Here is an 18,211-nt window from a genome sequence, read left to right on the forward strand (position 1 = left end):
TGAGTCTATCTGGACTGTTATATTGATTAATAAGTCCATCCTTATACCAATACTCATAGTAATAACTTTAACCTTTATAATAAGTCTTGAGATCACTTATTTTAAATCCTCCAACTTTGTTTTTTCTTCAGAAAAAAAATAGTGTTTGCTATCCCATTTCCCCTGCCTTTCTCTGTACATTTTAAGATTGACTTGTCAGTTTTGTCAAAAATACATTAAGATTTCGATTTTGAGTGGATTGAATATATAAATCAATTTGTGTACGATGGTCATCTTAAAAATACTGATTCTTCCAAAGCATGACCTTGGTCAGATTCTAATTTTATTTATATCTTCTTTAGTTTCCTTCTGTAACATTTTATGTTTTTAAGCGTATAGATCTTAGAAAACTTTTGTCACATTTATTCCTCAATATTTTATTTTATGCTATTATAAACACTGTAGTTTTTTAATGTTATTTGGGAAGTGTTTATTGTATGAGATGCAGTTGATTTGTATAAAGACTTTGTATTCTGGAACATTGTTAAATTCAGTGATTAGTTCTAATAGGTCTTTGGTACAGCCTTTTGGGTTTTCTGCATATATAATCATGTAGTCTACAAATAATAAGGTTTACTTCTTCCTTTCCAATCTGTAAAATATTTTTTTCTTGACTTATAGTACTTGACAGGATCTACAAAGCAATGTTAGATAAAAGTAGTGCGAGCAGACATCTTTACATTTTTCCTAATCTTTAAGTAGAAATTGTTAACTTTTTCATGTTAAGGGTAAGAGTAGCTTAATTTTTTTAGATGTCTTTTATTGTGAAATTGATATTCCTTTCTTTTCCTAGTTTGCTCAGAGGTTTTTTTGGTTGTTGTTGCTTTTGTTTCCCAACTTTTTTTTAATTGCATTTAATATACAGTGGAATATTCGTATTTATTTTTTTCTTTGAGGTATAAACTATATGCGGTAGAGTTACCTATTTTATGTACAGCTCTGTGAGTTTTGACAAATATAGAGAGCTGTTTAAGCACTACCATGGAAATATAACACCGTCCAACTGCTACCACCTCTGTACCCCCTACAGTTACCCCGGACCCTTATATCCCTTTATAGTCAATCATTCCCCAACTTGAGACCCTGGCAACCACTCATCTGTTTTCTAGTCCAATAGTTTTAATTTGTACAATTTCATGTAAAGAGAATTATACAATGGAGTTTTTAGTCTCACTTATTCCACTTAAATTTGTCTGTAATGTTGCATATGTCAGTATAATACTTAATTCCACATTATTGCTCTGAGTATTATTTCATTCTTTTTTAGAGAAGAAGAAATGTAAGGTCAAATGTCTAAGTAACATTCTCAGGGACACACAGCTAGCAAGTGGACAAACAACATATTTTAATTTTATTCTTCATTCCTTTCTATGGATTTTTTTCATTTTTTAATATTAAGTGTCCATTGCTTTACTAATTCATTTGTGCTTTACTAATTCATTTGTATGCACACATGTGTACACACACACACCTACTAAATACTATTTTAAAAGGCAATTCAGGACACCTGGGTGGCTCAGATGGTTAGGTATCTGCCTTCAGCTTTGGTCATGACCCAGGCTTCTGGAATCGAGCCCCATGTCAAGAGCCCAGCTCAGCAGGGAGCCTGCTTCTCCCTCTCCCTCTGCCTCTCTGTGCTCTCTCTGTCTCTTTGTCTCTCTCAAATGAATAAGTAAAATATTTTTAAAAAGGCAGTTCATTTTTCTCATTATTATAAATCACATGTAGACAGTAAATAAATTCCACCATCAAAAGCTAAGCAATTCTCTCCATATCAAGCCCTAAGCATCCACTGATAAATAGATATTTGAAATTGCCTCATCAAAGAAAATGCATGAATTCTGAAATACTAAAAATAAAAATTACTACTCTGATTCCCATTGTGATCCCAGCTTAGACACCTCTGTTTTAGATCCTTGAATGAAATGTGGTTTTTTTAGCTCTTAAATAATTTCATTTTTTAATCTGACTCATAATTCACTTCTTTTAATGAAATGCTTTTGTAAAATGCAGCTATTCTCTATTACGTCATTTTAAAGAATTATTTACCACAACCTATCTAATTCATTCCCAATTCTTGACATTTTTGTGTCCTCAAATACTACATTTTTATTTCCATTGCCATTATCACAATGAAGCCACCAACATTCCTCACCTGGATTGATCCATAGTTTCTTTTTTTTTTTTAAGATTTTATTTATTTATATGAAAGAGAATGAGTGAGAGAGAGCACGAGAGAGGAGAAGGTGAGAGGGAGAAGCAGACTCCCCAAGGAGCTGGGAGCCCGATGCGGGACTCGATCCTTGAAGTCCAGGATCATGACCTGAGCCCAACGCAGTCACTCACCCAGCTGAGCCACCCAGGCGCCCCTGATCCATAGTTTGTTAACTGTTATTCCCACTTTACCCTGTGCTCCCTCTGCTTCAGGCTTACATTACATAATAACCAGAGCCAATTTTTTAAGTGACCACTCTTGTTCTTTAGACCTGACAGTGGCTCCACCTTGCAGTAAGAATAAAACCCAAACCATGAAATATATACACATTCCAAGGACCTGTATGATCCCGCCAGTAATGCATTACCAATCCTATTGTGAGGGGTTTTTTTTATTTCCCCCTTCTCTTCTCCAGCTGTGTTGGTCTTTGATAATTTCAGTGTTCTTAAATTCTTTCCTTGTCCAGTGTTCCTGAAAACATGTCTTTCCTCCTACCTTTAATGCTCAGTTTCTAGGCTTTTCATCTGACCAGCTCTGTCTCAAATTTCAGGCCTCACTGCCTTAATAAAGCTTTCCCATACTACTATAATTTGCTTCCTTGACCACTATTTCTCATATTATTATCTTGAGAGTATATCACACATGGCAGTTTTATGTTTATCTCCTTATTTGCTATTTTTCCTAACTTTCAATAACATAAATTACTGAGGGGTGACACCATATTGGTTTGATTTATCAATGCATATAAAGCGTGTGGCACTGGCCTGACATGTTATGCAGCTCTATCAAATACAACGTCATCAGTGTTCCCATAGGACAGCTTTAGGACTTAGGGTCGTTGTGTGTATGTAAGTTTGTGTGTGTGTGTGTGTGTGTGCATGTGTGCAACCATATATGTATGCATTTATATTCATATATATGTATATATATAATATTTTTAATACATTTATATTGAATGTATACTTGAAAATTAACAGTAATGTGCCCATTACCGATTAATAGTAACATACACACTTAATCCCCTCATTTCTTAACTTACAGCTATATACCTCATCATCAGCCACATAGATATAAAGATTGTAAACTGCAGGGTTATATGTGTGAGATCTGTATAGGAAATGCTAGTGCTTTTTTTAAAAATTTCTTTTTAGCATAACAGTATTGTTTTTGCACCACACCCAGTAATGCTAGCCCTTTTTTATTTTTTGCTGATTATAGATATGATTTCATCCATAGAAAAGTGTCAGAAATTCAAGGTTTATTGATTTCCAGAAACATTTAATCAAAATGCCTGAAGTATCATCTGTCATATCATCTGGTTTGAAACCATAACATCAAAACAAGAATTCCTCTTGGATGTACATCCACTCTTTTCCAGCACCAGGATCCTTCTAGTAAGCCAAGATAGAGGGTTTTTTAAACTAGTGGATTTGAGTGTGAGTTGTACACATTGAAGAATATCCAGTTACTTTCAGAACTATAGGACATTGTCACATAAATCCCACAGACGTGAAGGAGCATAGAGAGATAACTGTTGAATAAGCTTATGAGCTTATTCATGATCCATTGATAATAAAACATGAAAAATCAGAGGATATTAATTTCCCTGATTTTATTGGATTTTTAAAATTAGTGTGCATGTCCGTGCACACACACACACACACACACACACAAACTGTGAAAGCCAAAGATGACATGGAAGCATGTATTTAAAGCATCTAGGAATTAGAGTTGTTCATTTTCATCACAAGATAATCAATAACTATTGTCATAGGGTCAAAGGAAATCCTTTTATCTCTGCCACCTGACCACAGGACACACTCAGCATTACATTCCTTTGAATCACTTATTTCTTCCAAAATTTCTACCAGTTCAAGCAATTTTCAAGCTTCTCTATGAATTGCTGTCTCTACAAAGATTTTTCTAATAGAAGATATGTAATCAGCAGTTAGGTCTACACTGAGAATGGTTCTATTGTCTGAGACAGGAACAATGGTAGATCCAAGTCTGAGACATTTTTTCACATTTAGGTCCCTAGGAATATCTCAAATTTTGTAATAGGTTCTGAACTACATCATCAAATTTGTAAATGCAGGGTATAATATTTTATTATTGCCTAAAAGGAAGGGAGGGTTATTGCTGTAGTGGATCCCTAACAAATCCTGAGATAATTCCACACAAGTGGAACACTAAGTGTTTTCTATGTGACCAACTCTATTCTAAGCACTTTTATAGTGCAGTATGTTTATCTATTTTGTCTTTTAATTTTCACAACAGAGCTTTTTTGCACACTGAGAAAACTAAGGCCTAGGAGGTTATGTAATTTGTTCAATAGACAACCAGTTGACTAGTAGTAGCATGGCCTTCAGTCATAGAGAATATGAACCTACACCTTGATCATCTTTGTATAATATAAAAATGTGCGTGTTCCAAAACCTGGGTAAATGAAGATGAAAACATCTTTTAAGTCAGTGTTCTTCAGTTGTGGAAGAGCAGGCAGAAACAAAAGCTGTGGATACACAAAATAAATATCCTTTCTACTGAATTTCTGTGGTCATGATTCTTACCGAGCTTCTCATGGTGCAGAGATACTGTACCATGTAACAGGAAGAGAAGGACATTGAATAAACTTAAAGTTGCCTTACTAGCCATCTGTGCTGGAGGGTGAAACAAAGAGGACAAATGAAGTGAGAGAGGGGGTACCTGGGTGGCTCAGTCAGTTAGGTGTCTGACTCTTCATTTTGGCTCAGGTCATGATCTCAGAGTCATGAAATCAAGTCCCGAGCCAGGTTCCGTGGAGCCTGCTTAAGATTCTCTCTCTCTCCCTTTCCCTCCGCCCTGCCTCTTACACCTATACACACGCTCCCTCTCACTCTCGCTCTGGCGAATAAATAAATAAATCTTAAAAAAAAAAAAAAGGGAGGAAACGTTTAGTAAGCAATACTCCAAAATTAAACAACCTCTAGGATATACATAAGGTAAAATAAAATAAAACAATAAAATAAAATCTATATATATTAAACTTACTATAATAGGTTAAGATTTATTTCATACATATTTCAAAAAGTTTGCTGATATACCTCAGGTATCTGCAAACCTTTTCCTTAAAAGATGAGAATGTTACTCTTTTAGGCTCTGAGGTCCTTCCGGTCTCTATTGCAACTGTACCACCCTGCAGCCATGACAAAATCGCCACATAAACAAATGAGTGTGACTGTCAAAGAAATTTTCCTCCAAACAGGTGGCATGGAGGGAAAAAAAAAAGAGAGATTGTTATAGTATTAGAAGGCCCGGAAAATTCTAAACACAAAAAGAAAAGCCGGCAGCAGACTAGATTTGGACTGCTGGCTTTGGTCTGCTGATCCTTCAAAATAAATAGATCATGTGAAAGAAAGAAAAAAAAAATAGATCATCTGAAAGAAAAAAAAAATAGATCATCTGAAAGAAAAAAAATGGATTTATAACCAAAGAAATCTATGCTGGCCTACCTCTAGTTTTATTTTATTTTATTTTATCTTTTTCAATTTTATTTTATTTTATTTTACTAATTTGAAATATAATTGACATATAATATATTAGTTTTAGGTATCAATATATTGATTCAATATCTGTACACACTGTAAAATGATTACCACAATATCATCCATCACCATGAAAATTTACAGTTTTTTTCTTGTGATGAGAACTTTGAAGATTTACTTTCTTAGTAGCTTTCAAATATGCACTACAGTATTATTGACTATATTCACCATGGTTGTATATTACATCACCATGACTTAACCTGTTTTATACCTGGAGTTCTGTACCTCTTGATCTCCTTCACCCATTTTGCCCACCCTCAATCCCTATCCCCTATGGCAATTATCATTCTGTTTTCTGTATCTGCAGGATTAGTTTTATTTTGTTTGTTCATTTATTTTGTTTTAAGATTCTGCTGTATACTATGTAAGTGAGATCATACAGTGTTTGTTTTTCTATGTCTGACTTATTTCACTTAGCATGATACTTTTAGTTTCATCCATGCTGTCACAAAGAACAAGATTTCACTTTTATTTTTAAGATTTCACTTTTTAATGGCTGAGTTGTATTCCATTGAATTTATATTACATCTTTATTTATTGACGGACATTTAGATTGTTTCCATATCTTCTGTGTTCAATATCTTGGTTATTGTGAATAATGCTTCAAAGAACAGGAACAGGAAGACAACTCTTCAATAGCCTGGTTTTATTTTATTTGGGTATACACTCAGAAGTGAGATGTTGGATCATAAGGTAATTCTATTGTTAACGTTTTGAGGAAACTCCATATTAGTTTTTATAGCATCTCTACCAATTTACAGTCCCACAATCATCGCAGGAGTATTCCCTTTTCTCCACATCCTTACCAACGCTTGTTATCTCTTGCCTTTTTGATGACAGCCCTTCTGACAGGTGTGAGGTATCTCATAATGGTTTGATTTTCCCTTCTCTGATGATTAGTGATGCTGAACACCTCTTCACATGCCTGTTGGCCACATGGATGTCTTTTTTGGAAAAGATGCCCATTCAGTTCCTCTTCCCATTTTTTTTTTTGAAAGACTTTATTTATTTATCTGAGAGAGAGTGAGTGAGAGAGAGCATGAGCAGGGCAGGGGGGACGGGCGGTGGGGGGCAGAGTGAAAGGGACAAACAGACTCCCCACTGGATAGAGCCCAGTGCAGGGCTGGATCCCAGGACCCTGGATGATAACCTGAGCTGAAGTCAGAGGCTTAACTGACTGAGTAACTAAGGTGTCCTCTCTGCCCACTTTTTAATCAAATTTTTGTCCTTGATGAAGTTGTTGTTGTTTTATTATTGAGTTATAGTAGTTCTGTATATGTTTGGGTCATATACCTCTTATCAGATTTACAATTTGCAAATATTTTCTCCTATTCTATAGGTTGCCTTTTCCTTTGTTGATGGTTTCCTTTGCTGCACAGAAACTTCTTAATTTGTTGTAGTCTCATTTATTTTTTTAATATTTGTTATTAACATACAATGTATTATTAGCCCCAGGGGTACAGGTCTATGAATTGCCAGGTTTACACACTTCAAAGCACTCACCATAGCACATACCCTCCCCAATGTCCATAACCCCACCATCCTCTCCCCACCTCCTCCCCCTGGCCCCCCTCAGTTTGTTTTGTGACATTAAGAGTCTCTTATGGTTTGTCTCCCTCCCGATCCCATCTTCTTTCTTTTATTATTTTCCTACCCCCTGAACCCCCAACATTGCATCTCCACTTCCTCATATCATATGATAGCTGTCTTTCTTCGATTGTAGTCTCATTTATTTTTGCCTTTGCTTTCTCTTTTATATCTAAAAAATCAGTGCCAAGATTAATGTCAAGGAACTTACCCCCATATTTGCTTCTAGGACTTTCACATTTTCAGGTCTTAAATTCAAGACTTTAATCCATCTTGAGTTGATGGTTGATAGTGGTGTAAGAAAGGCATTTTGCTTCATCTTTTGCATGTAGTTATCCAGCTTTCTCAGGACCATATATTGAAAAGACTCTTATTTCCCCATTGTAAATTATTGACTTTGTCATAAATTAATTGAATATATATATGTTTATTTGTTTGTTTATTTTTATTTATTTAGCTTCTGGGCTCTCTGTTCTGTTCTATCGATCTAAGTGTATGTTAGTACATCAGTACCATACTGTTTTGATAACCATAGCATTGTAATATGGTTTGAAATCAGGAAGTGATGCCTATCTTTTCTTGTTTAGTATAAACTTTAGACTTGCTTTTTTGTTGTTCTTGTTTTTCCTACTTCTATAAAAATATACATTGGAATTTTGACAGTGATTGCATCAAATCTGTAGATCATTTTAGGTAGCATGAACATTTTAATGATTCTGATTTTTCCAATCCTTGAGTGTGAAGTATCTTTCTATTTATTGTGTCTTCTTCAGGTTTTTATTTATTATTTTTTTTCCATTTTATTTTATTTCTTTTCAGTGTTCCAAAGTTCATTGTATATGCACCACACCCAGTGCTCCATGCAATACGTGCCCTCCACAATACCCACAACCAGGCTCACCCAACCTCCACCCCCCTCCAAACTGTCAGTTTGTTTCTCAGAGTCCACAGTCTCTCATGGTTCATCTCTCCCTCCTATTTCCCCCATCTCACTTCTCCTCTCCATCTCCCAGTGTCCTCCATGTTATTCCTTATGCTCTACAAGTAAGTGAAACCATATGATAATTGACTCTCTCTGCTTGACTTATTTCACTTGGCATAATCTCTTCCAGTCCCGTCCATGTTGCTACAAAAGTTGGGTATTCATCCTTTCTGATGGAAGCATAATACTCCATTGTATATATAGACCATATCTTCTTTATCCATTCATCCACTGAAGGGCATCTAGGTTCTTTACACAGTTTGGCAACTGTGGCCATTGCTGCTATGAACATTGGGGTACTGGTGGCCCTTATTTTCACTACATCTGTATCTTTGGGGTAAATACCCAGTAGTGCAATTGCAGGGTCATAGGATAGCTCTATTTTTTAATTTCTTAAGGACTCCCACACTGTTTTCCAAAGTGGCTGCATCATATTTATTATTTTTTATGAATATCTTAAGAGTGTTTGTTTATCCTTAAAGCTTAAGTGAGTCCCTTATAAGTAGCATATAGTTGGGTCTTGTTTGTTTTTTTTTTTTAAGATTTTATTTATTTATTTGACAGACAGAGATCACAAGTAGGCAGAGAGGCAGGCAGAGAGAGAGAGAAAGAAGCAGGCTCCCTGCCAAGCAGAGTGCCCCATGTGGGTCTCCATCCCAGGACCCTGGGATCATGACCTGAAGGCATGCGCTGAAGGCTGTCCTGGGCTGCCCTGGGACCATGCGCTGAAGGCAGAGACTTAACCCACTGAACCATCCAGGCACCCTGGGGGTTTTGTTTTAATCCACTCACCCACTTTGTCTTTTAATTGGAGAATTTAGTCCATTTACATTTTAAGTAATTATTAATAGGTATGTACTTATTGCCATTTTGTTCATTGTTTTCTGGCTATTTTGTTATTTGTTCTTCTCTTTGTCTCTTTCAGTGTGATTTGATGATCGTCCATAGTGGAATGCTTAGATTTCTCCTCTCTCTTTTGTGTGTCTATAATAGGTGTTTGCTTTGTGGTTACCATGAGACTTGCATCTTTACAACAGTCTATTTTAAACAACTGAACTTTGAACACATACTAAAGGTCTACATTTTTACTCTCCCCCCACACACACCTTTTTTTGTTTTTCTGTCTCAGTATTCATCATTTTACATTGTTTATCCATTAACAAATTATTGTAGTTGTGGTTATTTTTATTTATTTTTTATTTTTAAGATTTATTTATTTTTAGAGAGAGAAGGAGAAAGAGAGCAGGGAGGGAACAGAGTTAGAGAGGGAAAGAGAATCTTTTTAATTTTTTGAGGATTTATTTATTTATTTTGAGAGAGAGATGGGTGAGGGAAAGAGGAGAAGAAGATAATCTTTCAAGCAGACTCCCCACTGAGCAAGGAGCGAGACTTTTCAAGAGTCCGATGTTTAACTGACTGCACCACTCAGGCACCCTGTAATAGTAGTTATTTTTAATACTTTTGTATTTTAACTTTCATGCCAGAGTTACAAGTGATTTATACACCACCATACCAGCCTGAGTTTTCTGAATCAATCTATGTGTATTATCTTTACCAGTGAGATTTATATTTATATTTTCTTATAATGAAACTGTCCTCTTGTTTCAGCCTGAGAAAGTCCCAAGAACATTTCTTTTAAGGCCTGTAGAGTGGTAATGGGCACCTTCAGCTATCGCTTGTCTGCAAAACTCTTTATCTCTCCTTTAGTTCTGAAGGGCAACCTTGCCAGGTAGAGTATTCTTGGTTGGCAGGTTTTTTTATTTGTTTGTTTCTGTTTTTCTTTTGCTTTCAGCACTTTGAATATATCATGCCACTCTCTTCTATCCTGGGAAGTTTCTTCAGAAAACAAAACTCCTGCTAAGTCTTATTGTGGTCATTGGAGAGGGCAAGTGGGGAATCCCTTGTATGTAGCAAGTTGCTTTTCTCTTGCTTTAAGATTGTCTCTTTGTCTTTAACTATTTACATTTTAATTACAGTGTGTCTTGGTGTGGGTCCCTTTGAATTCATCTTATTTGCAATTCTCTGCACTTCCTGAATATGGAAGTCTGTTTCTTTCCCACATTGGGAAGGTTTTCAACCGTCATTTCTTAGAATATGCTTTCTGCTTCTTTCTCTGTCTCTTCTTTTGGTACTTTTATAATGTCTATGCTGGTCTGTTTGATGTTGTCCATATGTTCCTTAAGCTATCTTGACTCTTGTTCATTTTTTTTTTTACATTCTGCTCTTCTGATTGGATGAATCCTACCATTCTACCTGGCAACCCACTAATCCTTAATTCCATTTGACCCAGTCAGCTATTGAAACTCTCCAATATTTTTTCTCAGTCCATTTATTATAGTCTTCACCTCTATGATTTCTGTTTTGTCCTTTCTTATATATTTTTATCTCTGTTGAAATTCTCACTTTATATATATAACATCTCCTGACCTTGGTGAGCATATTTATGACTGTTATTTTGAATTTTTTATCATGTAAATCACTTACCTTATTTTTCTCAAGGTCTGTTTTTAGGGTTGTATTGTGTTCTTTTATTTGGAACATATTCCTCTATTTATTCATCTTGTTTGACTCTGTGTAGATTTCTGTGCATTAGATAACCATTTCTCTCAGTCTTGATGTAGTTGTCTCCTGTAGAAGATTATCTTTATTAATGAGCCTGGCTCAAGCTCTTGGTTACCTCTCAAACCTTTGTGATTGTCCAAGTTGCCTTCTTTGTTCTTAGTGACTCTCAGTAGTTGAGCTTTTTTGCCAAAATAAGTCAGTGTCCCAAAGTGGGGGAAAACCACAGTCAGCACTTAGATGCAGGCTGGTAGAGACCAGCCAGATCATCAGCTGGAAATGTATATAGTTAAGGTCTTTTCAAGGATAAACTAAGAAATGGGATTTTTTGTCTTCTCCCTCTATGCTGGACCCCAGTATATAGCCATAAAGGTTTATTTCTTCTCCCATTAATAACTGTTTCTTTGTTTGCCACAGTCCTGTGTGACTCATGACTGCATTGGTTCTCAGAGTCAGACCATCCAGGGGACCATCCACTATGTAGCAGCTGTAAACTTAGGGCACCAGACATATGTACAAGCTCATTCTAGGGAGATAATGGTGATTTTGAATAGACTTCAGTGAAAAGGCAGAGGTGGTATCAACTAGCTACACCAGTCTGTGGGAAGGACCACAGTCATCCCCTAGGTGTATGCTGAATTGATTGATCTGCAATCAGCAGCCTCTGAAAGTGTGCACATAGGCCTCTTTTAGAGAAGGACTGGCAGATCAGTGTTTCTATCTGCTCCCTTTTCATTGAACCTTACTTCAATATGAGTGATATGGGTATTTTCTCATTTATTTAAGGTGTAAAAGTCAAGAAGTTTCTGGATATCTTTCAGAATGAAATTTCCCCATGTGCAACTGTAGATTCAGTCTGTCCACAGAGGAGATGAGTTCAGGAGGCTCCTATATTGCCATAAGAATCTCTTTACATTATTATTTTTAAATGAATACTGTTTTGTCAAATATTTTTGACATTTGTGTTAAAATGTATAACTATACTAATGACTATTACTTGGACTTAGTTATATTTAAGAGTGTTCAGTCCTTCCCATCAATCCCTTTTAAACAAGTTTTCTCCACCGAATTATTAATCGCAGTATACATTTTACTTGTCCAGATGTTTATCTTCAAGTAACTTTTACCAAGAAAATATATAGATAATCTTTTTTCTTTTTTTTAATTTTTTTAAAATCTCAGAATGCCCATAAATTCCTTTCTCACATGAACTACAATATTTTAATTTTAAAACTCTTAGGTGTATAACATTTTTCTTCTCAAAATTTCACAATTTCTGCTCTATTGTTTTGTAGATGTTTTTCTTCTTAATCTTTATTCTTTATTCTAGGGTTCTTTCCTTTTAATTTACTTTACGTATTACATTAAGAATTTGAAAAATAGAAAATTAATTTTAAAAAATGCTTATATCCCCACAATCAAGCGAGAATTCATGTTAATGGATAAGATCATTGCTTTTTTTCTATGTTTATGTTTATATATTTAATTACTATTACACTATGTAAACAGTTTATATAGTCACTTTTTCCTACCATTAGATTGTGTGGGTTTTTTTTTTAGTTGTTACAAATATTCCTTTATAAAACACAATTTATAATTATTTCCTAATTATTTATCCTATTGTATGATAATATAACTAAGCACTCCCGTATCCTTAGATATTTAGTTTCCTATTTGTGATAACAAATCACCCATTGAATGTTTATGTATACATGTGTGCAGGCTTCTCTTTTTTTTTTTTTTTTTTAGGGAAGATTCCTAGGAAATAATGTATTGACTCAAAGGGTATGAACTCTTAAGATTTTTTTATGCATAATACAAAATTGATTTCCTGAAAGATTATGCTAAATCATAACTAACATTTCATATTGTAATTAATGGAAAGAACCTATCATTGCCAATTTAACAGCGGCAACTTACATCATACGATTTGAATGTCTTCTTATTTACTTGATTATTAGAGAGGGAAAGAAGTTATACACTTTTTCCTGTGTTGAGTGCCTAATTGTATTTCCTCTTTTATGAATTGCCTTTCCATATCTTATCTAGTACAGTGGGTTAACAACTCTACCTTTTGAGAAGTACCAGAGATGTGGTTTGATTTACATTAATCAATCAGAATATGTATTTTTTTTTAATTTTCAAATAGCTTTACAACAGGGCCTGAAATGTTTCTTTTTATCAGAAGGAGTCACAGTTGAAAAACAGCTTGTGACAGACTCTAAGCATTTAGTGTGATGGAGAAGAAATCTAGGAAGAATTAGATTATTATGTTTTGGTAATTCACACTTTTTTCTATCTGAATGCCTGTAGTATTTCATCTGGAAAATGGTAAATCCTCTTACTGAACATATTCAATAGTACTATTCAATGGATTTACTTTTTTTTTTTTAAGATTTAAAAAATATTTTAAAATCTTAACCCACTGAGCCACCCAGGCTCCCCTGGATTTACTGTATTTTATTGATCTGTTTATTTCACTTACTCATTCTCTCACCTACCTGTAACTCATATATACCTATAATTTTTAGGCATAGTTCTTGTCAACTCTTTTCATCAATGAGTTATCATCTCATCATTGTTTTCCTCTTTTTCCCATTTTCCTCTGCATTTAATACTCTTCATGTTTCATTTCTCCACTTCCATTTTGCTCTTTTCTCATTATTTGTAATTGCTTATTAGGATGATTTTTTGTTGCCTATAACATTTTCTCAGAGTTGTGATTTACAGAACAATGGCCTTTCAAAGATGTCCAAATCCTATCCTCTTATTCTATATCAAAAAGGGCTCTATGGTCCTGCCTTAGTTAGGACCTTAAGGTGGGAATCTTATCCTGGATAACCCAACTGAAGTTAGAAAGAGAGTCGAGAGAGAGAGATGTGATGGTAGGAGAATGGTCAATATGAGATTTGATTTTGTTGAGTTTGAAGATGAGGGAAGTGGGTGGCCACAAACCAAGAACTGTGGGCAACCTCTGGTTGTTGGCAAAGGCAAGGAAATAAATTTTCCCCTAGAGTCTTCAGAAAAAATACAACCCTGTTGACACCTTGATTTTAGTCCTGTGAGACTTGTACTCCACTTCTAACCTACAGAACTGTAAGATAACTGTGTGTTTTTTAAGCCACTAAGTTTGTAGTGATTCGTAATACCAGTAATAGAAAACTAGTACAAGAGGTATACCTTCAGAGTTATGGTTCTTTCTCAACTTTTTATAAACCAAATCCATATAATAACTCTTAAAGAATGAAAGTTTTCATTTATGGATTGAATTTGGTCTTATTCACTGTATACCTCTGTAATATTTGTATACCTTTCTTAAATCTATAATTTAATGAGATCACAGTCAAGCATACAGGATATTTATCCATGTATGGGCTATATGTTGGCATCTATATTTACATAGCTCTTTGGCATTCTGAGCTGATAGATTACATGGAAAATTGCAGTTTTCTCTATATTTCTAGCCCTAAACCTACATTAGTACTTTGGTTTCTTCTTGTTTTTATACGAGTTAACAGTAATCTAGGGTTAAAGTTACAATCATCAACTTTCTACCTAGTTTTCTGAGATTTATAATCTATGAACCAGTATAAGAAGGGAAGTAGTGGGGCACCAGGGTGGCTCAGTGGGTTAAAGCCTCTGTCTTTAGCTCAGGTCATGTTCCCAGAGTCCTGGGATCAGGCCCAGCATCAGGCTCTCTGCTCAACGGGGAGCCTGGTTCCCCCTCTCTCTCTGCCTGCCTCTCTGCCTAATTATGTTCTCTGTCTGTCAAATAAATAAATAAATAAATCTTAAAAAAAAAAAAAAAAGGAAAGTAGTGTTGGGAGGGGTGGAAAGGAAAAAGACAAACAATATTTCTGAAAACTAAAAAATGAATCATTCCATGAAAAATATCAATGGCATTTGTATTTTGTGAATGATAACAGACATGCATTACTTAAACTAGAACATGTTTATTAGAGAATAGTTGAAAATTCCAGAAAATTATAAAACATAAAATAGAAGTTATCTAATGTCTCAAAGGTAGCTGCCTTCTAATATGATATTGTATAACCTTTTAAACATTTTAAAATAGTGAAATCATATGGTTGTACGATCTCATTTGTCCATTTGGTATGTTAAATATATTTTCTTAAGCCATAAATTTTACCTTGGATTATAGTGACTCTTAAATTTCTTCTATTGTGTGTATTATTTACATGATGAGTGTGTATACCTCCTCAAATTTTTTACATGTGAGATGAGAACAGTCAGTATAGTATACCTAATTTCTTGTAGGTTTAGTAAATTTTGGTCTCTCCAAGCTTTTAAGCACACATAGCCCAGACTGGTCATGCTTCCCACTTTTTGTAGTAAGTTGACTAAATGAGTTGTGGCCAAAACATAGAATAGTAAAACATCTTATTTCCTTTTTTCTTATTTAGTATTTTGGTGTTTATCCTTAGTTTGGAATGTTTTTCCTTAGTTTGGAATTGAGAGAGATTGTACCTAAATTAGTAGGTGGGTGTAATATTAAGCCTAAAAGTACAAGGTTCTTCTACTTATGCTTTTATCAGTTGATAGCAGTGAAATCCATAATCTTATAATGACAAAAAAAATAAAATTTAGAGTGAGGTGGCACATTAAAAATTACTAGTTGCCACTCCTATTTTAGATCTGAGTAAACTGAGGCCCTGAGAGGTGACATAAAGCAGTTCAAAGAGCTTTGTGTTAGTAATATCAAAACTAAAATTCAATTCACTTTTTCTTCTAGTCCTTTAAAATGAGCAAGAAAACAACAAAACACATCTGACTTGCACTTACAGTTTCTTACTTATCCATTTCTTCTGAATCTACCTCCTTTCTCATGGCATGGATCTGTGACATTTAATAATGAGACTGGCCTCTGAACACCTTGACTGAGGAACTGTCAGACATCACTGTCAAAGGGCCTTTTCCTTTTGGAAGCAGATACATATACCCTCCTCAGACTTATGCATGAGCTTTACTTCCCTTTTCAAACAGACCTCTTTGTTTCTGTTGTTCTATGTTCTCAAAATTGTATGTGGCCAGTGGAATTAGTTTTGACCATGAGAAAAAGTCCTACTTGTTTTTCATTATTCTGTTTATCTCTTCTATAGGTTGATGCAATATCCAAATTTGTTTTTTAAAGTACGGTACAATTTAAATTGTGTTTTGTTCTGATTTTTAATTTGGGAGATCATATCTCATTTTTTTGTTATTTTTTTCACATGTTTGTGATCATTGAGACTTAAGTCATTAACTGCTGTTTTGTAAGAGTTATTTGATGTTGAAGAATTATTTTAATTCACTTAAAATAAGGTTTTTAAAAAATTTTCTTCTAAAAACAGGAAATCAAATGTTGATGAGAAGAAAAAAAAACAAATCAAAATAAGTTTGTCTCACTTTAGTTAAATTTTATAGCACCTTATTTACTAAATCCTGCTTTGTCAAGTTTTATAACTTGTATAAATACATCTAGGTCACAGTGAATTCTTGGAAAATGACAATATAAAATTCAGAGTAAACTGGAAAAAAGTGATTCAAATAATGACAGATAGTTGGACAGATAGATTGATTGGTACAGATTTTGATTTATTGACAGGTTGATTCTATATTTCAAGAGTAGGATTCCTAACTTCCCTATCAATACACTTTGTTCAACCACCTCCATCCATGCTGTTTAGCAACACTGTGTAACTTATTTTGTTTTATTAAGGATTACATTAAATTATCAAATACCTCATAATAGGTATCTGGGATAAATTACTAATCTTCTACTCTGCTCATTTTCCCTGCAAAGATATTCACAGGATTTGTCAAAAACTGATGAAGTTATCATTTGGTTAAACAAAAAATCATCTAAGGCCTTGCTCCTCAAAAGGTAGTTCATTGACCAGAATCTTGACATTGGATATTCAGAAATGGACAGAAAGTATATAACATTTCCCATGTACCCATCACTAAGAAGAATTAGCAAATGCTTACATTTGCTTCAAATGGTATCTTAAAGAAAGGAAACACTACCGATATAGCCAAAGTCTTCTGGAAACTCCTGGTCCCTTTAACCTCATCTTCCATACCTCATATTGAAGTCTGTTAACACTATTTATTTTTTAAATTACATATGTGTGTTGATAGTCAATGTGTAATACTGTTTTCTGTATTTTAAATATTTTGTGTAAATGATGTGGTACTGTATTTATAATTCTATGACTTTTTGTTTCATTCAACATTAGTTTTGAAATTAACCATTTAGATGTTTCTATATTATAAACATTTTTTCTTTGAATTTTAAAGTTCTGCTCTTTATATTTATGTCTTTGCTTTTTACATTAAGTCCATCTAGAATTTGTTTATGTAACCTGATATAGAAAAATATGTGATTTTTTAATGAATTTTTTTTAAGTTTGTGAACATAAAGTGTATTATAGTTTCAGATGTAGAATTTAGTGACTCATCAGTTGCATATAACACCTGGTTCTCATTACATCAAGTGTCCTCCTTAATATCCACCACCTAATTACCCCATCCCCAAACTCATCTCCCCTCCAGCAACCTTCAGTTTATTTCCTGTTGTCTGTTATGGTTTGCCTCTCTTTCTGTTTTTATCGTATTTATTTTTCCTTCCCTTCCCCTATGTTCATGCTTTGTGTTTCTTAAATTCCACTTATGAATGAAATAATATGATACTGTCTTTCTTTGACTGACTTATTTTGTTTAGCATAATATATTCTACTTCTATCCATGTCACTGCAAATGAGATTTCATTCTTTTTGATGTATCCAAAGGATAGAAACATAGTGACTCAAAGGGGCACATGCAGCCCAATGCTTATAGGAGCAGTGTCCACCATAGCCAAACTATGGAAAGAGAGCAGAGGTCCACTGACTGATGAATGGATAAAGAAGTTGTGATATGTGTATATAGCTCTATCTATCTATCTATCTATCAAGCTATCTATATGGCCAGATATATAATTATATATAATATATACACACATATAAATTTTATATATAATATCTATAAATATATATTATATATTTATAGATATAATTTTATAGATATAAATTTTATATATATTTTAATATATGACAGGAAAAATGTGATTTTAATCTGTCTTTACAGTATTTTTAAAAATCATGTCACCTTAGTTTTTGAAATTTTCTTGGCTATTTTATTTAATATTTTGATTCTCTTCTTTTTTTTTCTGTTATGAAGAGTTGAATCATACGGAAAGTTTATGAA

At 34.1% G+C, this 18,211-nt stretch overlaps 1 long non-coding RNA gene across 2 annotated transcripts in view; it reads left to right on the forward strand.

Moving 5' to 3' along the window:
• The window catches only part of LOC116570977, a 295,788-nt gene that overhangs the window by 222,787 nt on the left and 54,790 nt on the right, over positions 1-18,211 (forward strand). The gene's annotated exons all lie outside the window — the stretch shown is intronic.

Source organism: Mustela erminea, chromosome 12 (assembly GCF_009829155.1).
Source record: "Mustela erminea isolate mMusErm1 chromosome 12, mMusErm1.Pri, whole genome shotgun sequence".
NCBI classification, from domain to species: domain Eukaryota; kingdom Metazoa; phylum Chordata; class Mammalia; order Carnivora; family Mustelidae; genus Mustela; species Mustela erminea.